The sequence below is a fragment of the Aulonocara stuartgranti genome, assembly GCF_965226115.1.
Source record: "Aulonocara stuartgranti genome assembly, chromosome: 20".
Taxonomy (NCBI): domain Eukaryota; kingdom Metazoa; phylum Chordata; class Actinopteri; order Cichliformes; family Cichlidae; genus Aulonocara; species Aulonocara stuartgranti.
Window position 1 is genome coordinate 16,937,902 of NC_138956.1, and position 12,957 is coordinate 16,950,858.

General features: G+C 37.7%; 2 protein-coding genes across 3 annotated transcripts in view; one reads left to right on the forward strand and one right to left on the reverse strand.

Moving 5' to 3' along the window:
• Positions 1–12,957, forward strand: part of LOC309697457 (uncharacterized protein) — a 366,834-nt gene that overhangs the window by 45,332 nt on the left and 308,545 nt on the right. The window lies entirely within an intron of this gene.
• The window catches only part of slco4a1 (solute carrier organic anion transporter family, member 4A1), a 33,130-nt gene that overhangs the window by 19,187 nt on the left and 986 nt on the right, over positions 1–12,957 (reverse strand). The window contains exon 1 of one of the 2 annotated variants that reach the window (XM_082519510.1): positions 1,421–1,608. The exons of the other annotated variant lie outside the window; for it this stretch is intronic. The gene's annotated coding sequence lies outside the window, so the exon portion shown is untranslated. Of the gene's footprint in view, positions 1–1,420; positions 1,609–12,957 lie in introns of those variants that run through there. 2 annotated transcript variants of the gene reach the window in all.

Consider the following 12,957-nt stretch of genomic DNA (forward strand, 5'->3'; position numbering starts at 1 on the left):
CAGACACTGTGACCTAGACCGATGCTTCATATTTTACCAAATGTATAAAAACACATACATACATATCTCTACATGGGCATTAAATAATTCCTGGCATTACCACCGCATTGTTTAAAGAACAGTTTTGCCTTTTAACATTATGCTGGTACAAAGACTCCTCTAACTGTGAGTCGATTGAAGCATTAGTATCAAGCATTGCACCCAATCTCAGAGTCTTACACATACAGGGAACTCATAAAACCTCAAAGTGCACACTGCTAATGAACCATAAGCATTGTTACTTTGCTCTAGTAATCACAAATAGAGCTTTCATAATCACCATCATGAAAATACTGTGCAGGTCTATTTGTTGCATAACAACAACACAACAACACAAGTGTGTATTTGATCCATTATTGCAATCTGAAAGCTCATTTTAACTGATGTAATGTATTTATTTATATTACTTTCTTTCATTGTGAAGTACAATGTGGAACACTAGAAACTCAATGTCCACTTGTCACAACACAAAACAAGCAGCCTTACTGACCTTCAGGGGGTCATATTTGACAGTGACAGTGATAGAGCTTAATTGGATGCATAAACAAAACAGAAGAGATTTACTGAGAAATAAGAAAAGGCGCAGCACAATAAAACAGTTTGGTCGACATATTAAATACATGCAGTACAAGCAAAGTTCTTGTTAGTTTTCCCACTCAAAGCTTGGACTCCAAGATTTACCCATCGTACGTTTTGGAGTGGCAGCTTAGAAACATCTGAACAGTGAGTTTAACTGAATGCAGGAATAGCTTCTGAGCATGATCTGATGATGCTAACCTCTGAATGTTGGTTTAGTAGCACATCAACAAGTTTACTCCACCTTTCTAAGTTGTCATTATTGTGTCACTTTTATGTATCGTCAGCCTTAACAAGTGAAAGATGAAAAGCCATTTTGTTCAAGTTGTGAAAAGATTTATAGAAAGAGAACTCTTTAAATCTAAATTTGATTGAGCAATAAAAACACACTCAATATCCTTGCCAACTCCTCAGATGATGACTGGTAAAACCAAAAGCCTCCTCGTTATGTAGTGACTGTACTTACCACTGTACCAGCGCTATGGAAAAGGAAAACGTGTTTCCCTGATCTCAACCAAGAATGAAGAATTGTGTTGCAATGTTCAAAAACACCTTGTTCATAAACTTCTACATACAGTTATGTAACTGTGCTAAAAATGTAAAAGAGAGCACTTCCCTCTATGCCAATACTGTAAAAATCTCTAAAATACTCGCTAAAAATCTTTTAAAAAAACCCCAAAACATTTCTATTGCCAACACCTTTTAATCACCTTTTAATCTTTAAAATATTTACAACGTATCACACACAAAGCAGTTAAAATATAAATTAAATTAAATTATAAATAGAATCAGTTTACCCTCCTACCTCTATTCCTTCATATAACAGCCAACAGGACTGCTAACAGTTGTTAATCTGGGAAAATGAAAACATTTGACAGAGATGGAATAAGAGCGGCAAATAAAGATGAACAGTTACAGAGAGGTATATCCATGCTAGGTCCTAAGCCCATTTCTCAAAGCCTCTTATAACTGAAGGACTACATCAGCAAATTCCTACACAACAACCCCCGCCCCACATGATTGGAGTCCTGCAGGCAGCCTGCAGGGAGGAAAGGAGGGAAGTGTCACCAGCCCACATAGTCCACCTTTGAATTACTGCTCACCAATGAGCAGCAAAATTGTGAGCAAGGAGAAATATAGAAACAGTCATTTCAAATGAGGCTATAAATAATATTTGAATGTTGGTTAACAAGTTTTTGTGTTTTTTATATAGTTTTTCTTTATTTTAACAAGTGCACAAAGCTATTATTCACTTTATGTCTATGTAGGTTCTCAGTCATCCAGGTCATGGTAATCTAAGGAGCTTCCAAAGAAAAGTGACTGGACTTGTTTATGCTTCTTGAAGACAGTTCACCTTTCATCCGAGCTTCTTCAGTTCTAAGACTGAATGGTGGAGAGACCCAGGTTTTTAAGACCTATTGGAGCTTAAAAACGAATACCTTATCTGAATCTGAGGCAGAGGTGCTGTGCTGCCTCAGCTGCTACCAGGCAATTTGTCTTATTTCAGCCACGAAACATTCTGATAAACTCCCCATCACAGAATAGTTTACAGTTTTGTTTTGTTTTTTAATTTTATCACAATACAACTTAGTTGATTATATTTGTAAACCAACTGCTATTTTTTTTAACTTGCAAATTAAATCACTTTGATCACTTAAAATGTACTGGAGCCAATGTTTATGAGAGATTTGCTAGCCCTGGAAAATGTTAGTTCATATTAAAAAATAAAAAAGTCTAATGCAAAACGTACAGCTTTTAACAAAACGTGGACTTCTATGTATTTATTTACTGAAGTCAGAGGTAAAGCTATGCACTTAGTTTGCGGAGAAACAGGTTGATGTGTTTAAGGATTGCAATTTGAATTGCTATTACAAGATCAAACACACTGAGAAATCAAAAAACTTGACTAATGCAAAGTAGGAATGGATATCTGAAACTTTGTTAGCAAAATTTCAAATGCAAAAAGGACTTTTGATCAGTCTGAATGCTGAATGAACAGCACTATGACAAGGAGTAGTATGTCCATGCAGTTAGTGCATGCTTGAAAAGGCTTGGACTGAAATGGGCTAAAATGACCGGAGCTAAAAATTAACCACGTTGTTGATGTTATAAATAAAATAGTTAACTTAAGTAGGGCAAAAGCACTGAATAACAAACGGTTTGGTGCACATCGAGGATTATGAGACTGAACATACTGATGTAGGAAACAGGTCGCTTGGCCTGGGCAAACGGCTAAAAAGAGTATGGGGCCTCATATGCATACCATATAGCACATCTTAACCTTTGGTAAAATGGTATTCTTTTATATGATTCTTATATAGCACTTTTCTAATCTCCCGGAACACTCAAAGTACTTTATACAAAGAAAGCGCACACAAGCATTTTCATCTATGGTTTTCAGTGCTTCCTAGCTAACATTCACACACATTCATTCTCTGATGGATGGATCAGAGAGCAACTCGGGCTTAGTATCTTGCCCAAGGATACTTGTCATGCAGACTGGGGGAGCCAGGGATTAAACCACTAACCTTCCGATCAGTAGATGACCTGCTCTACCCCCTGAGCTACAGCCAATATCTTTGAGATCTGGTGTTTTCATTTCTGATACCACAGGTTATAATAGCCTGCTCAAATTCAGTGAGCCTTTTAAAATGTCCCTTCTCTAACAAATGTTTGTAAAGGCAGACATTGTTGATTTATTTTTTATAACACCTGTGGTAGCTGGACTGACAATACCTGAATTCAACAACTGAGATCTATTGTCTGATATTGTTTATAAAAGACAGAAAATAAGAAAAATGTATCCTCTTTAGGAGAGCACTGTCGAATTTCAGACAAAAACAAGTATACATGCACCAAGGCATATATAGACAGCCCTATGGTTTAGAACATGTACATAAAATCCATAAATACTGTATAAATACTGTATTTATGTGTAGAAAGTAAAATACTGTTTCATTTTTGATTTAACAAATGACCACTTTTTTTTATCACTAAAACTCAAATGCCTAAAACCTGTCCACTTCAGCTCATTACTCTGCATTAACATGCCTTAATGTCTGTGAAGGTTCTCAGTCATCCAGGTCATCGTAGTCAAAGGAGCTTGCAAAGAAAAGCGTCTGGACTTCTTTAAGTTACTTGAAGACGTTTCACCTCTCATCCGAGAAGCTTCTTCAGTTCTAAGGTCAAATGGTGGAGAGTCCCAGATATAAACCTAGTGGGAGTAACCCCCCACAGAGGGACAAAAGGACCCCCTGATGATCCTCTAATCGCCTGAGCCAAGGTGGGAAACTGGGTGTGGGTCCCAATCAGCCAGAGTTTCGGGTGTGTTCATTGTGAAACCTGGCCCCACCTTATCATGCGAATTCCTGAGGTCAGATGGCCCAGGATGTGAGTGGGCGTTAAGGCGTCTGGGAAGGGATCTCAAAACTGGATTATAGATGGCAGAGAGTTGGTGTCGTAAACCCCCGCCTCTGTTCAAAGATGGTCACTCACAGTGGACATAGATGGCTTCTTTCACTCCTCTTTCAAACCATCTGTCCTCTCTGTCCAAAATATGAACATTGGCATCCTCGAAAGAGTGTCCTTTATCCTTAAGATGCATCGATGCCATCTGACCTCAGGAATTCGCATGATAAGGTGGGGCCAGGTTTCACAATGAACACACCCGAAACTCTGGCTGATTGGGACCCACACCCCGTTTCACACCTTGGCTCAGGCGATTAGAGGATCATCAGGGGGTCCTTTTGTTCCTCTGTGGGGGGTTACTCCCACTAGGTTTATATCTGGGACTCTCCACCATTTGACCTTAGAACTGAAGAAGCTTCTCGGATGAGAGGTGAAACGTCTTCAAGTAACTTAAAGAAGTCCAGACACTTTTCTTTGCAAACTCCTTTGACAACATGCCTTGATGCAGAACATGAAAGGGTCCTGGCAAGCAAATCAACACAAAATGAATGGTACCAACCACACTGCTGCGAGCTGTTGTCTGTTCAGCTGATCGCCCATGAAAAGAACAAGTATAAGGTTTTGGAGGGAAGCCAGAGCGTAAAACCTTATTATGCCCAAATGAAACTCGGGCTTATTTCCCCATTGAGGTGGGGCTGAATTCCTCATAAGCAGAAGAATTTGAGGTTTTAGACTGTGAGTTTTAACTTTGATGTCTAAATTATCATCAGTGTTGAACTGTGCTATCAGAATGCTGTGATGCTGTGTTTAAGTTTTTTTGTTTGTGTTTAAGTTTTTTTGTTTGTGTGTTTAGGCTTAGGGTTTAGATTGGGGATATCACCAATTATGACTTAATTCCTCAGGATCAATATGCACCAGATTGCCAATACCTCTGTAAGACAGGGGTATGAACTTGCATGTGTTTATTTAGACTGTACATTATTTTTCATTTATTTATTTATTTACATTTGGGGTTTTTTTTTTTCAGATTTTGAAAATGCTATAAAAATGGTGGCCATGCATTAATCTAACTTGGGGAGGGCAATTCATTTTCCCAAAGGGGTCACATGAGGAACTAGGACTATTGAGGAGGGCTGCACCAATAAGCGTATAAACAGATAAAATTAATATTGAGCAAAACTGAGTTCAGCTTGTGGCCACTTAGGAAAATCAATTGCCCAGCCCTGATCTAATTCAAACCTTACACCTAACCCAACACGTTATTCCCACGATCCAATGGTTGTTAAGAGGTTAAAAGCTATCAGGAGAGGAAAGGAGGTGGGCCACTATCAGGTGATGATGAGACGACCAGAGGTGGGAGTGTTTTGAAAGTTGAACCAGGCCACACTGTTAACAATGCACTTACAGTGAGGTAACACTTTCCTGTCTCACTGTTTGTTTGTCTGAAGCCAGAAATGGAATAGTTCTCAATGGATAATTTTTTTCTCATGTAATTTCGATCCAATTCTCCATCACGCCTTTTCATTTCTGTTTTCAAAGCAAGATCAGAGTGGGGAGCTGCAATATTAATAACCAACAAGCTCTGCCTTACCTAATGGGTCCTTTATCTTCACAGTAGAAACTTATTTATTTTGGAATGGGAAGACTTTCCTCCTCTGTGATACACAAAGGCTTTTGAAGTATCAAGAGGAAGTCTCTCATGTGGTTATTATAACAGACTTAGATGAAGCCTAAACTGTCAATCTCACACAGAAACACCACCGGTGTTTGTATACACTGTTGTAATATCTCACTACAAAAGAAACAATAGAAACTTTAGCAGGTCGTTGCTCTGGTAAAACTGGAAGCAGAGAACAAACTGTGAGACTCACTGTGTCAGCTTTGAGAATAAGTAACCCTGTTTGAACCCACTGATGATGTAATTCCAGGAACTGCTCTTTGAATCTTAAAGTGGAAAAGCATTGAGTTACAGCAAATTGAGCTACAGCAGCACTGTGCGTTTGGCCTTGTTGAACTTTTGCATGTCAGGCTAATGTTACATCTTTTGTGGGCGATAACAACCCAAGAATTCTTGGTTTTGTTCTTCTATAAATAGCAGAGACAAATAGTCAGCTTGAAATTCAATCAAGTCTGAACTTGAAATTGTGAGTCCTTTTGCAATTTTTCAGTTTTTTGGTTGTTGTTGTTTTTTTTGTTTTTTTTTTAAAGAAAAACAGAGGTATTGGAAGCTCTTGTTTTTTGCTTATTGCTTCTTTGATGTGAACAAGACTTAAAGTGATACAACCATGAATGGCAACTTCAAGGTTTGAAAACATGAGGTAACATTTTAAAAATTATTTTTAATCCTTTTCCAGCTTAGCCAATATCCTATCTTGCAGGTCCGTTGCTCTTGCACTCAACACCTTCAACGCACCAGTTGAAGATATTGAGAAATCCTACCAATGGCTGCACAAAGTTACAGAGGTACTGATCATGGTAGGACAGGAACAAGCTCTAAGCACAAGATCAGTAGAGGCTGGGGACTATCACACCAGGCAAGACCCCAGGTGTAGGCTGTGCAAAGAAGCTCCTGAGACAATCCAGCACATAACAGCAGGCCAGGGCATACATGGAACACCATAACCAAGTCGCTTTCAAAATATAGAGGAACATCTGTGCTGGGTATAACCTGGAAAGCTGAGGTCAAAATCAGATAAACCCGCTAGGGTGGTGGAGCTAACAAAACTAAGATCCCATGGACTTCCAGATACAGATAACTAACTGGTGATAGTAGTGGTGGACAAGCAAAGGTGATAGCAACATAGAGAAGAAGGAACACGAGAAGCTGGACAATTATTAAGGGCTGAGAGAGGAACTCAAGGCAGGACCTTATCTATTGCTGCTCCTAATCTCTGGAACAATCTGCCCCATCACATTAGAGAGGCCCCTTCAGTGTCCACTTTTAAAACCCATTTTTACTCCTTGGCACATGACACAGTATGACCCTGATTTTATTGTTTTAATCTAAAATCAGGGTCATATCTGATTTTAGAGTATTAACATGCTGATGGCATTGTATCTGACACATGTAAGTCAGTAAGATGGACATAAACCAAGTATAGCCTTAAAAATGAGAATATAATAGTAGTTATGTCTCAAACGTAACAAAGCAGAACACCCAACCTGATCATACAATATACCGTAGTGAGTAAGAGCTTTAAAATTTGTAATAAATCTCAGTGCTTCATGATAGACAGAATCCAGCATACATGTGTAAGCATATTAATCACATTACTACAATTAAGCAAGTGGAAACAAAAAATCATTTTCTTTATTCAAAGGTAAGACAGGACTTTATTCTAAAGTAAGTATCCAGTTTCAATTTAAAGTTTTTCACCAGTTGCTAAATGTGAGACAATTCTAATTTGTGAGTACGAGTTTTATCGTTGACTGTTCTACAAGGCCTTTGGCAATCAGGAAACAGAGAAAGTAGTCTTTGTAACTGAAAAGTATCAAAAGCTGTTTACAGGTCATGTATGTCTTTGCTTATTGTTGTATCTATTCTGTTGATATATATGTTAATCATTTCTTTGTACAATATTCAGTACTTACCAGCAAGGGATATCAACCTCTTCACGGCTGGTTTGGTACAGGCAGAATAGTGGAGGTGCACAAGTGTAACTGAGAACAGCGAAACTTACTGCATGCCATTCATGTGATTCTGGGGCACTGCTATTGGACATGCTGGCTCATTGTCACTGCCACTCAGTTACATGAGTTACATGTTAACACTGTTAAAAGGCACACTCCACATATTTTTTTCTGCAAACATATATAAATTGAATGATTTGAAACTTGTATCATGAAAAGAGTAATTCTGATTACATTCAAACTGGCATATTGAATAAAGTGCCCCCCCCCCATTCATGAGTTCTTATATTTTTGGGATATTTATCACACTAACACGGTTAAAATTGTCAAACTAATTTTGTTATTAGATAGATAATTGTTTGTTCATTTAGTTAAACTTAAAGTGTTGGTTAAAGTTTATTTATTTATTAGATAGATTCGATATTAGAAAGATAACATATAAAGTCTAGCTTTTAAATTATGATTTCACGTATTAGGCGAAAAAGAAAAATTATCAGACCCTGCCTGGCCTTAGCCCAGCCTTGGCGGAAAATCCCATTTGCTCCAGATCTCTGACCTCAGGTAAATGCTATTGCTGTCACTTCTTGGTAAGGGAAGGTTTGTTATAAAACTTTGGGCTGAAAGTTTTTTGACCGCTGTGTATTGGTGTTTTCAAAGCAGACACTACTACCAAACCTGAAGGTACTCATAAGCACACTCTAGACAATACTTCTTATTGACTCTAATTGAAAAGATAAACTTCATGTTTTACTTAGTATGAGCATCTAAGACCTCATTGAGAGGTTACTGAGGCCGCAGAAAAAGGAAACCACCGTCCATTTTCCCATTTTCTCAATTTTTGGTCTTAATATTTCCATTGAAAATTAAACAGACTGCAGAGTCTATCCATTTAACTGAGATGTCTGCAATGAATGCATGTAGAAATTAGTGCATATATTAATAGCCCAGCAAACTCCTTTCTTTTAGTCAGTAAGTGGTACAATAGTTGCTCATTTTACAGTAGGCAGGGTGATCTACCTCTGTGGAATCCCACTGTTACTGTGGGGAATTAATGCAATGGGACAGCACTGACCTGATAATGCCCTTCTGCTTGGCTGCAACTTCGAAAGCAAAAACACCAACAGTAGCATCATTACTGTCTGCTGTCCTTCTCTTCCTCGCCTTTTTAACTCCATAGTCGTGACAATATGGGCTGATTATGGAGAACAAATATACAACTAGAAGTGCAGGTACACCAACTCTACCTCTACCTAAATTGAAGGTGGAAGAATATTTGCATGATATGCAAATTATCCTGTATTGATTTCCATCCATATACACATGGTTTGAAAGGGGAAATTTAGGGGGAAGTAAGTCCATGCAGTACACCAGTACACAGTGTGCTCATGGTAACATTTCAGAGAAAATAGGAACCTGATAACATCCAGCAGAGCAGCAGTGGAGCCTTTTACTCCAAGTCACAGTTATCATAAAAGGAGGATATGTATATTTATATACTACACAACCATTCTTAAACCTATATAAATATCCATTTTGTCCAGATCTCCGTCTTAGTGTTGCGTGACACAGTTGTGAATAAAGCAGTTTGTGTTTTCATTGATTCTGATTGGTTCTCTGACAACTGACTTGTTGAAATGCATTCTCCTTTAACAGCTTCACTTCCCCTACCTGATAAAATCACCTCTATTTCAGTTCAGCTATTTAATTATTGTAAGGGGAATACAATAAGTTACATATTTACATTAATTGTAACCTAAATTTGATCTATTCAGTAATGCCACTGTGGCATGCTTGTTTAAAGCTAAAAGCATCCACCTGCAGACATAGACACACACACAGTCATCATGTATGCGTCAACCTCCTGCCCCAGATCTCACAGTCATACTAGCATACGTGAACTTGCTGCCTCCTGTTGGTGAAAGAAGTGACCTAGAGAGTAAGTCAATACTGGGTATAAAAGGCAATTAAGAAGATGCCACCAAATCTGTTTGACTGTCTGCACTGCTTTGAAGTTCAACTTTTGACCTTAGCTAAACCTTTCAAGAAATGATGGAGGGTGCAGGAGGGAAAGTACCGCATTTGTACTGTGAACCACAAGAAAGGATGAACAGTCTCAGAAACAAACATGCCACACATAAACCTAATTACCAACTCTTAAGCCAGATAGAGAATAGAGATTAGAGAACTTCAATTATCCAAGCACTTGGCAATCATGGGACACAAGACCCCCCTTTTAAAAGAAAGACAGGCAGTCAACCACTAAAAATGACATAGGAGGTTAAAGGAAAATATCATACAGAAATAGACAACCAAAAACTCTGAAATGGTTTACCTGAAGGCCAAAAATATATATATATATTTTTTTTTTCTCCAAAATCATTCACCTACAGCTGGAAAAAATGAAGACAGCTCTAAATGCTTTATATGTATTTAAAAGTAAACAGGCAAAGACACATGCTTAAATCAGTTGAAATGTCTAAAAAGACAAAGTTTCTGTTCTGTCTCTGTCGCTACTAAAAAACTCCTTCCTTTGACTCTACCTTACTGACGTTCATCTGTTAATATGTATTTGGGGAAAATATCAGTAAATCATGTATTTTCCAGGAATTTCTCTCTCACACCATTTCTCAGAACTAAATGACTGTTTACCACTGACTCATTATTTCCTGTTAAGAAATAATGTGGGTAACATTATGAAGTTGCCTGCTTCTCATTTCAAAGTTATATACTTTTTCATGGATTTTATTCTTTTTTGTCTTTCTTACTTCTGCTTCGTGTGGATCCAGTAATGAACTACTAACTGGTACATGTGTTATATTCTGCATAGGCAGATGTGTACATGCTAGCCCCTATTAGGATGTATCAGTTGAAAACTTCACTTTTGTGATACAATTAATTAAATTTGCTGTATTGTTTTGGACAAATACATTCATATACTATGCTACTAATACTAATATCTATGTTATAATTAGTTTTTTTAAAGAAACTACAAAGCAATTATGGTGAAGGGGGTGTGATAAAAATAAGACTAATGAGAGGCAAGAAGAGCCAGAAATAGAGATGGTAATTAATCCTCTGAGGTCTAAACTGTCATCTGCGATGACCCCAACCCAAGCTCTGAACACTTGCTGTGTCAATATGTGTGGAAGACAAGCAAAAAGTGCTTAAATACATATACAAAAAAATGTGTGTGTTAGTTACAATAATTACTTTTCTTGCCTCATAATAGCCAACACTTTGGAGAACAAAAATAACAAAAGTTTGATATTTTATCATGGGGTTAGGATTAAGGTCCTGATCTGGCCCCATCTGTTTCTGTGAACTGGGTCGGACAATCTTGTTAAATTAAGCTGCATTAGTTCTGCAACACGCTCATCAGCACAGAGGCTGAACTCCCTGTGAAACCGCTGTGCTGTTATTAAGCAAAATGTCATGTTCCACATTTGGTACACTCTATGACTTTACATTGTACATCATTCAAACTGCACTGTAAAACAGCTGTGTTAACAGATTAAATAACTGACACGAGGCATCAGCAAACAGCTTGTTTCTGTTGTGCTAACGTGTAAGAAACACAGACGTGCAGAGAAGGTGCAAGCTTTGATGAGAAGTGCTTATAGGTCTGTTGTGGTTTGGCAGAAACTAAGTCAGCAGTCAAAGCCTAGACACACACGAACATTATGACTTTACTTCTGATAAGCTCTGAACTAGAATGCAATGTTTTAAAATGTACAGAACAGTGTCCACATGAAAATAATGTCTACTGTGATACAAATCTGATCGGCTATCAAAGTGAAACTGAAAGGAGGAACATCTTAAAGCATGTGCCAAGGAATATTAACTTGACAACAAGTGATCTAATACTGGAGCTGTGTATAAAATCACATTCATAATTTCCTACACAAAGTGCCAGTAACTTCATAATACTCTTTCTGTCAGCTGGATCTTAACCAGGCAATATGCAGAATAGGGATTCCACATCAGAGCTATTCTGTCCTGTAATGAAGAGAAAAACCTTCATGTTGCAGAATTAAGATACTTAAGTAAAAGACTTGATATTTTAGGGAATATGCTTTCCTAAATATCACTAAACATTATATTATGTGACCTAGTATGCTGATTTTCAGCTCCATGTTTTTTTTCTAGGACTCTACTAGATACCCAGAAACACATTGTTTATAGTTCATTGTACGCCTTATTTATAGTATACTGGGCGAGTAATCAACCTTATCACTTCAGAAGTCTAAAAAAAGATTTGTGATGGAGGCTGCTAAATGGGAATTTAACCAAGAAATTGTCTACAAAACCTTTCCAAAATTTGGAAAGTTAGACATCTTTAACATATATCATTGGCTTTCTCAGTGGATGAACCTTTTGTCATCTGGATGACAAGCAGGCAGCACTTTAATTAGCACAAAGTCAAGAGGGAATTTCTCACATTAAAACTTTGGCAGTTCTACTAAGTTATTACTTTTGGCTCTTATCTATCTGCTGATTCCTAGAATCACCACATTATCAAGTCAAAATTAGAAGAAATGACTATGGGGACTGTACTAGGAACATGACAGATAACGTGCAACACACTTCTTGAGAGAGTGTGTCAGTAACAGTCTATTGAGCAACCAGACTGACAGCTTCCAAAAAGGTCTATGTGGTTAATTGTGGGGATCATTTAAAGGTCACAACCTACCTGAGTATCGCTGCTGATCATATCAATCCCTTCCTGGCCACAGTTTACTCAGCAACACTAACAGACGGATGGATAAATGCTATAAATGAAATGAAAAGTCCAACTGAGATGGTAACTGAAACTAATAGACATTCTAAGCTGTGATTGCCTGAGTTGCCTTTAATATAGTCTGAATTGTGTCATGTTTCAGTCAGCGGTATTCTTCATGGCCATTGGTAGCTGCTTAAATCGCTTTCCTCAAATTAAAAAAAAAAAAATTAACACAGGATCTGCCCACTTTGTATCGCCAGCTGTCACTTGAAGTCATTGAACGTGTCTGATCACAACATCAGTGCTTGCTGCTCGCTGTGTGGATACTACTTTGGAGCAACATAATCCACAAGCAACATGCATATGTGTCACAGTGAGAGCAGGCAAAGGACAAACACACTCTCACAGTCGAAACAAGACTTAAGCAGAGAAATTAGCTCACATTTTTAAATTTTTCATGTGATTTGTCTTCATCCTATGTCATTCATCATAAAAAGTTTCATTGTGCATTCCTTCATATCATTATTATTGTTATTATTACTCTTGTTGTTATTATTATTATTAAAAAGCTTCTTGGACTCAAT